Source organism: Notechis scutatus, chromosome 6 (genome assembly GCF_049901735.1).
Source record: "Notechis scutatus isolate UNSWTSFEM ecotype Mainland chromosome 6, rNotScu1.2, whole genome shotgun sequence".
In the NCBI taxonomy this organism is placed as follows: domain Eukaryota; kingdom Metazoa; phylum Chordata; class Lepidosauria; order Squamata; family Elapidae; genus Notechis; species Notechis scutatus.
In genome coordinates, this window is record NC_142014.1 from 64,834,692 (window position 1) to 64,848,049 (window position 13,358).

General features: G+C 43.4%; 1 protein-coding gene across 2 annotated transcripts in view; it reads left to right on the forward strand.

Moving 5' to 3' along the window:
• SINHCAF (SIN3-HDAC complex associated factor) overlaps window positions 1-13,358 on the forward strand; it is a 33,392-nt gene continuing 20,034 nt past the window's right edge. Inside the window, exon 1 of one of the 2 annotated variants that reach the window (XM_026695099.2) lies at window positions 1-143. The gene's annotated coding sequence lies outside the window, so the exon portion shown is untranslated. The remainder of the gene's footprint in view (window positions 144-13,358) is intronic. The other variant, XM_087968522.1, reaches the window with a different exon arrangement.

The following is a 13,358-nucleotide window of genomic DNA, read 5'->3' on the forward strand; positions in this document are numbered from 1 at the left end:
ACCGACTAAAAAGTTAAACCAATGATTCCAGATCTTGCCTGCTCTCCAGACGCAGGAGCTACTTAGACAAGGAAAGTGGCGTGGCGCGGACCCGGGGAACCAAATCGCGGCACACACCACCTCACGCGATCGGTTTGTTGGAGGTGAGGGGATTCGGCGTTTGTCGCTTCGTTTTGGCATTTGCTTGAAAGAGCGGTCTTGAATAGGGATTCCGGCCAGTTTTGCGTCACGCGTGCAAATTGCAGTTTTTGAAAAGCGAATCCCTAGGAAAACTCAGGGATGACTGAAGAAAATACTTATTTTTAGATGGGAGGAGTGATAGAAGGTATTGTTATCTCTACTTTGTGGGAGGTTTGAATGCACATCATTGCGGAAAAGGATGAATCGGAGTAGGAAGAGGTTGATTGCATTGTTGTGAACATGTGGCCAGTGACAACGACTTTTTACCCCCCCCCCCCGGAGAAAAACAGTTGGAAGAATATAAGTGCTTTGGAGACCAAATTGCTGGGTACAATCCTGAAGGGAATGTTACCTTGTGTACACTTTAAGAAGTAAACTCCATTGGACCCATTAGGATTTCCTTTCAAGGAAAGTGTAGAGTGAACGTTTTAATGGAGTTAGCGGTTTCCACCGTGATTGCGTGACTAGAACCCTCCGGCTTCATTGAGTTTGAGTGGGTGGTAAAACTTCTTAAAAGCAACTTTTCGAAATCGCTGTCTCGAAAGCTCTAAAAATAAAGGGAAGCGGGAAGAACTGCAGGTCTATGCATCTTCTTTTCCTAAAGAGCAATCCCGGGGAACATGCAGCAGGGAGCAAAAGAATATCGGAATGATGGCAGCCACCGTTTGCTCATTCGGGAGCGTTTATTGGTGGCTGCAAGCGGCCAGAGCAGCGTGGTCCACTACAACTATGGACGCGGCGTTAGCGACGAGGAGAGAAGCAAAGCGGGACGCTTGGGGGTGGGGAGGAGGAGAGGGAAGGCAAGGTTTGTTTACAGGTTTTCTCTTCGGGAGTCCTAAACCGGGAGCGGAAAGTTCGAATTCAGAACGATCCCGATGCCAACGTTCCACTTCGAACGCTTTCCCGGGACCTTCGAAAAGAATACACCTGTAGACGAGATGGAAGAAAAATAAGATGCGAGGCGGGGCAGAGGAAGCCCGGGGGAGGTGAGGGGTGGGGGGCGTCAATCTGCTTTTCTCCAGGGAGGGTGAAAAGCAGCCGGGATGGGAAAGGCCGGTGTTAAGTAGTTTTTTTACACTCCTGATCTGCGAAGCTCGACTTGTGGGTTCGGTGATTTGGGGCGGAGGGAGGGGAAAAGAATCCCCCCCGTGGGTTAATTAATAGCGCCGCCTGATGTGCTTAGCAGGTCGTCACGTTCTTTTTTTTTTTAAGTGTGTGAAATTCTTATTAAAAAGATTTCCCAAGATTTAAGCTGGTTGCATAGATTTGCCTCATTGGTCGCCGGAGCCGAGTGGGTGGTGATAGCGATATGGGGAGGCAGAGTCTTGCCATCTTCAAAGCCCAACCGGGGTGGAGAACGAACTCCCGCGGACGGTCTTTGCAGATCCCACTTCTCTTATAAAAAGCCTTCTCGCTGCAAAGCCTCTCCTTGTTCCCTCACACTCTCTCTCACACACACCCCCCAAACGCCACGCCGGGAAAGGCGAGTGTTTCAGGTGAAAGGGGAACTGGCCCTTTTCCCACCCTCTGGTGAAGGCGAACAAAGAGCTGCCATGAACATGTGGCTCTCGTGCTTGGCGAGCTGGGCCGGTTCTCGACGCCCGCGCCCAATTCCCCTTGATGCGGACCCTCTGAGGAGAAGGGCCGGGGAGGGGGCGAGCCCCGCGCGGTTGCGGGCGCGCCTTCTTAAGCGCTGAAGCGCGGCGGCCTCAGGACTTTTTCTCTCAGAGGTTAAAACTTTTTCACGGCGGTGCCCACCGTCGCGAGGTATCACGTTGCGTGCAGGGCAGAGAAGAGAAAGAGGCGTGTTTTAGGTGCCCGGAGAGCAGGAAGCGGCGCCTCCCGACGGATGGGAAAGGAGCGGTGGGCACGGCACCCTCGCGCGGGTGGGAGGGCGCCCACGCGGGATCATTGTTTGGGGAAACTTCGGGGCCTGCGCGAGGAGGGCGGGTTTTCTTCGCTGGCTGTTGGGGCGCGCTGCGCTCCACGCGCCTCGTGCGCCTGTTTATGGGAGGTCTTCTGGTCGAGCTGGCTTTGAAGTCGGAACTGTTGCCATGTTTGAATTACGTCAGGGCAAAGCCATGAGGAGGAACCAGTTCTGGGTTAACAGGGAGACCGCACGCGCGTTCGCTCGCCCGCCAGCTAGCTAGCTATCCGCGCGCCCACCTACCCACCTTCACAATAAACTCTTCCCCGCCATCCCACCCCAGGTAGTTGGGAAGGGGGTCAGTGGGAGATCTTCAGCGAAGGCCCACGGAGCGTGATGGAGTCGGGACGCGGGAGCAGCCCCCTTGCCATCCCTTTTGTTCTGCGGCAAAAGCCCGGGAGTAAAAACTTGAAAGCGCAAAACTGGGCGAACGATTTCGTTCTCTCAACCGGGTTGGCTAATAAAAAGCGCGTTTTGGCTTGTTTGTGCCACTCTTGGCTCGGTCAAAAGCCATGCAAGTGAGTTCATTGGGCGAATCGAGATCCGCTTAAACTGAGGTTAGTTGGGATGTACAAAGATGGGCCCCCTCCCACGCTGGAAGAAAACCTGAGAGCCCTGAATTCTGGCTTGGTTTTTCCCAGTTCTTTTTCCAATCCAGTCCAAAGTAAGCCCTTATTTACACCAGGTGCTGGTGATCCCTTTCCCTTTACTAGATGCTAGAATCTCAGGGAAATGGGTGCTATTATCAGAAACCCTGTGACAGTAAATATGATCCATCTCTCTCCTTAAAAAAAGTTATTGAGACTCTGGAAAGAGTGCAGAGAAGAGCAGCAATGAGGGGACTGATGGTTAAAAAGTTCAAAGAACAGTTGCAGGGATTGAAGATGTCTAGTTTAATGAAAAGAAGGACTGGGGTGACCTGATAGTAGTTTTCCAATATCTAAAGAGCTGCCACAAAAAAGGTCAACCTATTCTCCAAAGCACCTGAAGACAGAAAAAGAAGCAGCGGATGGAAACTAATCAAGGAGTGAATCAACCTAAGAAATAACTTCCTGTCAGTTAGAACAATTAATCAGTGGAACAGGTTGCCTTCAGAAGTTGTGGGTGCTCCATCACTGGAGGTTTTTAAGAAGAGATTGGGATAACCATGTGGCCGAAATGACATAGGGTCTGCTGCTTGAGCAGGGGGTTGGACTAGAAGACCTCCAAAGTCCCTTCCAACTCTGTTATTCCTCTCCCAATAGCATTTGTGCAGTCTAGAAGACAAATGTTTTGCATCCCTTTGAAGCCACCGAGGCAATGAGTTGCCAGTATTTGGCATTAAAACATGAAATTGGTTGAAAAGAAAATAGGAAACCTCAACATTGCGCATACTGGGAAGAGAGGATGGAGAGAAGCTTTTCAGCTTCCCTGTGGGAATCTTGTCTTTACTTCTGCAGTTCCCTCCCTATCCCATCATTTTGTCATTATTAATCAAATCATACTTGAAGCAACCATAAAGTTTATTTTATTTATTTATTTATTTGATTTGCCAATTGTTTACAAGATAATAAGTATAAGTGTATACATAGTTGTGAATACATGAAATGGGTACATATAAGAAAAATAAAAGAAGAATAAGAGAAACAATAGGACAGGGACGGTAGGCACGATGGTGCGCTTATGCACGCCCCCTACAGACCTCTTAGGAAAGGGGTGAGGTCAATAGTAGACAGTCTAAGGTTAAAGTTTTTGGGGTTTGGGGAAGAGACTATAGAGTCGGGTAGAGTATTCCAGACATTGACCACTCTATTGCTGAAGTCGTATTTCCTGCAATCAAGTTTGGTGCGGTTTAAGTTCTGGGTATCCATCCTAAAACTTTGTGGCAGTGATTGATTAGGGCAGGGAAAGGAGTGAAGAGGAGTATCATTCCTGTACTGCAACTTATGGGAACCCTTAATACTTGCCTTCTTTTAAAAAAGATTTGGTAATGCAGATCTTGATGAATACAGTTCCTGATGCTTTGTGATTTGGCCTTTCCTGGGGCCAAAGGATGGAAGCCTCTGATTTTTCCTTGATGTGCTGGGGTCTGTTTTGAAAAGTAGGTCAGCTTTGGCAGAGGTGGACACAGATGGGTGGTCTTTGTTTAAGGCACAGCCTGCTTGTATGCCCTGGTGTGGCCTTTCTCTCAATTCCAGATACTGTTTTTATTGCTTCCTTGCTTGGAAATGCCTTTCCACTTCAGTCATTTTGAATTTATAATTTCTCCTGTCCCTTAAGGGCAGTGATCATATTAAAGGCAAAGAAGGTTGAGAACTTTTGAAACACGGCATTGCAAGCATATTTTTTCCCATCTCAATAATGTGGGTGTTCCACATTGATTGGCCAGCGTTTAAAACCTTATCCCATTTTGTTCAGCATTTCTGCATGCACGTCAATGGTGCAACAGCAGCGTATTCCTAAAATACCTCTGATTTTATTGGGTATTGCCACTGGTTGCAGCCATACACGTTTTAACATAAAATAACATGCATTGAATTCATCTGCTCAAATTCATATGTGAAGTCCTCAATTCCAAGAAAACAATTACATTTGCTCAAATTCTGCTTTTTTCACTTCTGCACCTCACATACCAAATTACAACAATTATTTTAAAGCTGGAATCCTTCCTTCCTTCCTCCCTTAGATGAACAACAATAATAATATAACTTTGAGTATAAAAATCTTTACCAAGTAATTACAAATGCCTTTTTTTGGTCATAAATACAAAAATTTGTTAACAAAATCAGGGAATCCAGGGAAGTTTAGTGATTGTTGCATTAATCTTTTTTCCATAGCAACTTTAAGAAACAAATTATCTTTTGGTGCCTGAATTCTAATAGCAACAACCTTGAGAAGAAAGAATGCACTGTTGTGAATTCCAAGGCAAGGAGATAATAGCTTGCAAGTAGATCACCCAGGCAGTTTTTCTTGGTAGAGAAATTATAATGAAGCCTGATGGTCCTTGCAACACAGTATGTGTGCCAAATGCACAACTGAATAACATCTTTATTATAATTTTTTGTCATATTACATGGTCCATTTTTTATGAAAATAAGCTGCTTTGGCTTTGAATCAATATTTTACTAGAATTGCAGTGCCTTAACATATACTGAAATGTACACAGGAGTTTAAATAAAAGCATTCTGGATTTTATGGCATTGAATGTACCTTAGTGGTGAAAACTATGGCGAAGGAACACATGGGTTACACATAGGAAGTATCAGGTTCAATCTTGGCATCTCTTATAGGGCTGAGAAAGATGCACTATCCTGCTTTAAACTGCAGAGGTGCATCTAAACCAGGGATGTTCAAGCCTTGGCAACTTTTAAGACTTGCAGACTTCAACTCCAATTTCAGGCCAATAACATCACACATAGACAGTATTGGTCCTTAGACCACAAATTGCAAACCACTGTATAATCCTGTCATAATGTGACTATCTTTTTCAGCTAAAAATGAAATCTTTGTTCCTCCTATATGTCTAACATTCTCCTGGATTCTGTTTTACAATTCTTTTCTTGGGGGTGATAGTTTTGATACAGTATGTCATTCTATAGCAGCAGGAAAAGGACCAGCCTTAAGCAATTCAAGTAAAAGTCCAAAAATAGCAAGTAGGAAATAGAAGAAAAGTAGATCTTAAGGACTAGCAGCTTAGGTCATTTGAAATGAAACTGTTGTCACTTGCTTGTAGAAAAATGGAAAAGACTGAGCCAGCCATAGAATCTGGAAATTTCTGACCACCATTTTGTGGTTTATGGAATTGATGTTGCATATTCACATCATACGGCCTGACACTTAAGATTCCAGTTGAGTACCACAATTTTTCTAGTGTGAAAAAGAATTTGCGTATATGCACAGTGCACTAGCGTGGTGTTATTTCTAGTTCCTTTGACAGAATATCTATTCCAGTGGTGGAAAAAAAATTCTTTGGTATCTTTTATACCTGGACTGAAAATGAATGTCTTTAAAAATGTTTGCCATAGTTTTACAAGTGGTGAAGCGAGAAGGGGTGTTTTGCTACAAGCGTGGCTCTTTAAACTAAAAGTACAGGAATTGCTCTCATCCATACTGTGGGAACTGAATTCGTTTCACATACAACAATGCTGAACTCATCTAAGAAAGAAACCCTGAACAGACCCATTGAGTTAGAAGTAAGTCCCACTCTGTTCAGTATTCTCAGGGATCCCTTGCATTAGATACAGTCAAAGAAGGACAAATGTTTTGTCTTCAAAGCCTCCCGCCTATCAGGAATTCTCAGTAAGATGGGAACCCTGCTCCATTGCCTGAAAACTCCAGCAAGGGGGGGGAGTAAATTCCTGAGTTAAAAGGCTGCTTGTGAGATTAGTTGAAAAATGCCCTGCTGGTTTATTCTTTTGTACATTTTAAAATCCAGAAGGATAGGTCCTTCTTGATCCTGTCTAGTTTTGGGATAAAACAAGAATAAATAAACTGCAAATCTACTGCAATCTTTGTAATGGCAGAATTAGTTTCTGACTGTTATGACATGAAGCACCTTGCAGTTTGTGGATGCAATATTGAGTTTGCATACTATGGGGTGGGTGTGAACTCCAGTATATAATTTTAACAGGTCAATGAAAATACATGCTTTTCAGCTGTGTAAAGTTTTTGGGGAGAGAGGGTGCTAGTTAAAATACTGATGAGTTATTTTGGGGTGCAAGTTTGTCCACCTGTTACCCTTTATAAAAGCTCCCATGTGTTTTCACACCTGGATGTTTCTGTCACAACTAGGCTGCCAAGGAGGTATTGTGGAGAATTGAAAACATAAAGATGAGAATGTGCCTTTTCTGCATGCCAAAGTTGGACAGATTCTTGTGGCTAAGAAAAGCACATTATTTGAGGAGGGGGAAGGGAACCCCTGCTTTAGGACTTTACACAGATTTCTTGCCTTCAAAATGGCAGGAAATCGGCCATCACATTCCGCCCTTTTGGGTTTTTTAAAAAAATTTTTTTTGCCTTAATATCACTTTGAAGTCTAGAGACTCAGCAGAGCTGAATTAGTATCACTTCATTCAGTAAAATGTAAATGATCAACCACATTGGGCTGCAGTTAATGGTGGAGGGTTTTAAGCTAGTGGCAAGAGAATTTTAAGCTCCTGTCAGTCCTCCCAGGTAAGCCAGACAGGAAACAGAGCTAGACAGTTAATTTCTACTTTATTGTAAGGCTACATTAACAGAATCTTGCAAACTTCCCTCTGCCACTTTTAACTGCTTGGTCAATTAGGGTGCATCCTTCCTGAGTTTCTTTCTCTGACCTTTCAGCCCCTGGAGGCTCCTGCCACTCTTGTCTTGATTGTTTCCTTGGCAGCATCTCTTCCCCTTGTCCCCCCAAGGTCATCCACTCATTCCATTACAGGCAATTTGGGTTATTAAAAGTAATCTTGGAAGTCAAATGTATATTTAGTATTGATGTTCTACTTGCTTTTCATTACAAACAATTGAACAGATTTTGAAGAAAATCCTCCTTTTTCTTGAAATAGAAGTCTGCTTAATCCTCATCATGAAATTGAAAGCTTCAACAAGAGGCTGACCCTGCTTTCAAGTTAGGAAGGGATGGTAAATGTTTCTCTTTAAAGAGTTTCACAGTTGCTGTCTAGCATGTTGGGGACTGCACTGCTTATCTATGTTTAATGTGTCTAGGAAAGCAAATGCAAATAAAAAAAAGATTTAGAGTCTCAGGTAAAAGGACTAAACTTAAGAAAATTAAAAAGTCGACATCTTTATCATCATCATTATTAATTAAAAGTTACCCAAATGTTGTGCCAAATTTTGCATGAGAACTCATGAGATATTGTCTTTTTAATATGACACATACATTAATTTTCACATTTTTGTTATTTTTGAATTCACACATCTATGATGGTGCCATTAGCTGAAAATATCCCTATTTTTTAAAAAAATATAAATACAAGTAGTCCTCAACTTACAGACATTTGTTTAATGACCCTTTGAAGCTACAACAAAGCTGAACAAAGTGACATATGACCTGTCCTTGCCCTTATGACTGTTGCAGTGTCTCCTCAGTAGCATGATTAAAATTGAGCACTTGGCAAACAGCATGTATTTATAATGGTTGCAGCATCCCAGGGCTGTGTGATCACTGTGTGTAATTTTCATAGCTGCCTTCCAACAACCATTGACAATGGGAAAGTCAGCAGGAAGTTGCAAGTCAGAGTCATGTGATGTTGTGTTTAATAAGCTGTGGCAATTCGCTTAATGACTGCAGTGGGAACTGATGAACTGTAGGTTGGGTGTGGTCATTTGATTTTATGACCGCATTGCTCAAAACAGAGTTTCCACTCAAAATCGTGGTTGGTAAGTGAGGATTACCTGTGAAGGAAAGGTTCTGTAACTTGCTAAGTTGCAAATAAAATAAGGGAAGCCATTGTTGTAATCTTATATGAGTGTACCTCTATCACATTTCCCCCCACCTTTCAGACGTTTTAAGACCACAACTAACAAAGTTACCAGGCTGTGGCATAGCTTGGTTGGAAGCCTAGTCAGCATAGCCACTGGCATACAGCACAATTTGTTATTCTACTTGCCTAGTATTTTTTGTATTTTTGGGGCTTCTTCAGCATGTCAGGCTGCAATTATTTGTTTATTGCCTTGTTTATACCGTGTTTCCCCCAAAATAAGACCCTGTCTTATTTTTTTTGCCACCAAAAAAAGGCGCCAGGTCTTATTTTTGGGGATGTCATCCACTGACTAACCTCACTTGTGCCCCCTGGCCTCCTTTTTGCTGTCAGAGGCCTTCAGGAACTTCTTCTGCGACCAGCAAGGCTTTCCTGAAGGGCTCTGCAGCTGATAACAGAGCTCAGTATCAATCTGGAGCTTTGTTATCAGCTACAGAGGCCTTCAGGAAAGCCTTGCCAGCTGCAGAAGAAATGGGCCAGCAAGGCAGGTGTCGGGGTGTGCGAGTCTAGCTACAACTGTCCAAAGGTAAGTAGTAGGGCAGCTTCCCCATCCTATCTTAATTTTTACCCATCTACTCTGGAGTTGGCGTGACCTTAATTAGGGCTTATTTTTGGGTAGGTCTTATATTGGGCACATGTAAAAATTAAGCTAGGACTTACTTTCAGGGTAGGTCATATTTTTGGGGAAACAGGTTAGTTTAATGCCTACAATGCATTATAGAATAATTTTTCTGGGCATTTACAATTCACTAATACACTCTTTTTCCATTGCTCTGTACACAGAGCCCACTCTGCCTTATAATTTTGCTAAAACAGTGAGCATACAGATAGTCCTTGACTTACAACCATTAGTTTAATGACCAAAGTTACAACAGCGCTGAAAGATGGTGGACATCAGGGGTGGGATCCGACCGGTGTAACTACCAGTTTGGTGGCTACGTGTCGCGGGTGCATGCACGCTTGATGCGCGCTGCGTGCACGTGCAATTAACAAACTGCTGAGCTGCCCAGACAGCTGAGCAGTGCTGCGTGCAGATGTGCAGCATTTGAAAAAGCACTTTTTTCCTGCTTTTTCAACCGCAGTTGTGCCACGCAAAGCAGCTGAGGTTGAAAAAGCAGGAAATAAGGGGACAGGTAAGAGCCCGGGCAGGCAGGTGGGCCAAAACAGCAGCAGACACAGAACCAGTTTGGTGTCTGCTGCTCTTCAGAGCTACTGGTTTTATAGAGCTTGACAGAACCGGTAGAATCCCACTCCTGGTGGACATGACCGCGTGCTTGAAGCTTTGGCTCTCTTTTGTATGTTGTACATGTGAAAAGGCACAGTTCGATTTGGGCAGGAATAACCAGCAATCCCCACGTATGCTTCTGTATTTAGTTTCTTAAATCTTCCAATTCAGCACAGAAAAATGCTTGTGTCTTAATAATCTTGCCCTCCCCCAGCAGACATATATCTCAACCTGTTTAAGTAAAGAGCCCAGGAAAGAATAAAACTACCTTGATTGAGATTGGCCCATACATCTTTATTTTCTAACATTTAAAGAGTGAACTCTGCTACTAAGTTCCTCCTCTTGTTTGGCAGGAGGAATTTGCATCAAATTATTCCAACGTCAAAAAAAAAGTTGATTCCAGAGAACTTTCTGAGAAATGTCAGTCTTATAGTTTATTTACTCTTTTCTGGAAAAGGCACATGGGTCTTTAATCCCCCTCCCCCTAAACAGCAGAACTGTGATATCAAACATCTGCTGTAGACTCCTTTAGAATAAGGATTTCGGTTTCTGTTTTTGCTTATGAATCTCAGCTCAGGGACATGTTGTGTAAATATAACAGCCATAAGAGTAAAGTAGAAGAACTTTAGCCAGTGGTACTTGGAGAGCAGATGATTGTTGAGAATTTCCCTTTGCCTTTTCAGTATCTGATGCTACGTTTCCTTTCTCTGTCTTGTGCTTGGTAGAACTGGGATTCACCAGGGCTACAATTACTGTTGTGGCCTTTTCCTGATTCAAAGCATTACACAGAATCACAGCTTCCCACTTCCATTGTTTCTTAAGGAATAAAAGGGTTCATTCTGGTGTGGCATGATAATTATGTAGGTTTCTTTTTTAAAAAAAATCCATTTTCAGGGCCAAAATTCACTTTTTAAGATTTGAAAGGAACTGTTGGAAACTTTTGAAAAAAAAATTTCAATGTTTTCAAATTCTGTTCGAAGCATCTTGTCAAACAGATATGTAACAAATAAGATCCGGTCTCAAAGTTGGAAAACCAGGATTTCTCCTTTGTCCCATTCTGGCCAACAGTGCGGAATCTTCACTACAAAGAAAAAGATACTTTTGAGTCAAGAGCAATTCTTGCTGACTGGTCCCAGATACAAATAGTCCTGGACTTTACAGCAGTCCATTGAGTGACCGTTCGAAGTTACCTTGGCACTGAAAAAGTGATGTGACCATTTTTCACACAACCTGTTGCGGCATCCCCATGGTCCCATGATCAAAATTCAGATGCTTGGCAACTGGCTCATACTTAAGACAGTCGCTGTCATGCCCCTGTCGGAATCTGATTCAGAGGGGGAGACCAAACAGCTGACAGGGAATGGGAGTGTCGCTCCGTTGGCTATGGAAGAAACTGGGGAAGGGCACAGTCTGGCTGGGCAGAGCAAGGAAGAAGTGTACAGCAAGGCAGAGGGAATTCAGAGGAAAACCCAGGCCCATCCCCTCTTCATCCTAGGGCACGCACGCAGGGAGGAACAGAGAAGGGAGCAACGTGAGTTGCATGGCTTACAGGGAAGAAAAAGGCCCTGATTCCCCTTCATTAGCTACAGCTGGGAACACAGTGTTTAAAAAGGAAAGCTGTGCGCAGCAAGTTGTTGGGAGCAAATTGTGAATTTATCTGTTATTGTGGCTTATCTGTGTTCCTGGCATCTTCCCAACTGTGTGAGTGTTGCCGGGCTTTCAAGTCGGAAAGTCTTTCTCCTGCCCTGTCAAGTTAATTACTGCGGCTTTGTTTGTTTGGATTTTTAGTTACAGTCTGTATGTACCTGTGATATGCCGCGCATAAGACGACCCCCGGCATTTCCACCAATATAGTTTGTTTACCTCCCAACGCCTTCCACTTTGCAAATATATTGAGGACTTATATGGGAGGGCATTTCAGTGCTCCCGGGGGGCGGGGGGGGGGGGCGACAGGAGTTGGCGCGGGCTGCCGTCCCGGGAAGGAAAGGGGAGGCGGGGCACGCAAGGAGCGGCCCCTGCTTCCTCCCGAGGCAGAGAGCGCACGGAGCCGCCCAGCTAACAACCCCGCCCAACCGACCAGCAGCCCGGCACCCCGGGAAAGGCGGGCGCTAATCCGCTCCATGGAAGCCTCAGCCGCTGCACCGCAGTGCTTCCAATTACGCCGCGATAAGACCGCATTAAGACGACCCCATTGAGGGTTTTCAGGGCAAAAGCGCTTTCGACACTACCTTGTTTTGGACTGAATTTTCTACAGTTAAAGGCTGTTCCTGGGAAAGTTTTTCTCCAGCCGAAGGTAACCTGGACATTGGGAGCAAAGTTGGAGATAATAAAGGGACTCTTCTTGCTTATTTGACTGTATTGCCTTTGTGCCATGCCCCGGGGTCATCACAGTTGCAATAGCCTGGGGTCATGCGATCTTTTGAGACCTTCTGATAATCAAAGTCCGTGGGAAAGCCAGATTTATTTAACAACTGGGTTACTAATTTAACAACGGTAGTAATTCACTTAATAACTGTGGCAAGAAAAGTCATAAAATGGGGCAAAATTCACTTAACAGCCATCTCCCTTAGCAACTGAAAATTTGGGCTCAATTGTGGTCATAAGCCGAGGACTACCTGTAAACGTCTTAACAGGATTCTGGAGGTGTTTTGTCATAGTTGTCTTCTGGAATGTCTTTTTCAACTTCCCAAGCTAACCTAGAGCATTTTATAATTCCTGCATGTTTCAGTGCGGCTTCTGACCAGAATTGGTTTATCCTACAGTATTCTAATTTGGTACTTTCTTTGGGTACGTTTTTTTTACAAAGCTCTTTTCAAGAGTATTGCAGTTTATTGCACCTTCAAACATTTTGTTATTTGCATTTACTTCTCTTGTTTGGTATTGGAGAATAAAATTGGATTTTTAAAAATGCAGCGCATAGGAAGGAGGGAGGTCTCCTTGAAAATCAAGTTCTTTTGCTTGGACTTTGTGACTTTGCATTCGCTGCTAATGAGTGTGGAACCAAATTAGTTTATTTAAACGTTCCTTGGATGTCAAGTTCAGAAAGCTTGCATTTGAAGCATTCAAAATCAGAGAACCTTCACTCAAATAATTCATTAACAGATTGTTATTTTAACTTTAAATTCAGTAGTATTTTATCTTTAAATGCATAAGTGACGGCTGCAAAATTATTTGGAAAGTTGGGGGTGTTATCATGGAATTTAACAAGTAGTTTTCTCCATAGCTTTGTTTTATTCCCTCATTGGTAATAACTCTTTTGTGTAGAATGTACATCAAATTAGTACCTTCTCAAATTGTATTCAGATTTTTTTAGCTTTGTCTTGGATTAATGTTGGAACTTGAATAAAAAGAGGGAGTGGACAATTTCAGTCAAATAATGATTTATAACCAAATGAAGCCTTTGTTTCTTGTATTTTTCCAGCTTTCATCTCTAAACTCAGTACTGTTGAGTTCTGGAAAGTAAGTCTTTACTGAGTTCATGTTCTCTTTGAACTAACTATGCCACTGAACAATAGAGCTGCTCATTGATACCAGAGGTGCTGCTGCTGTCATAACTGGGAAGGTAGAATAG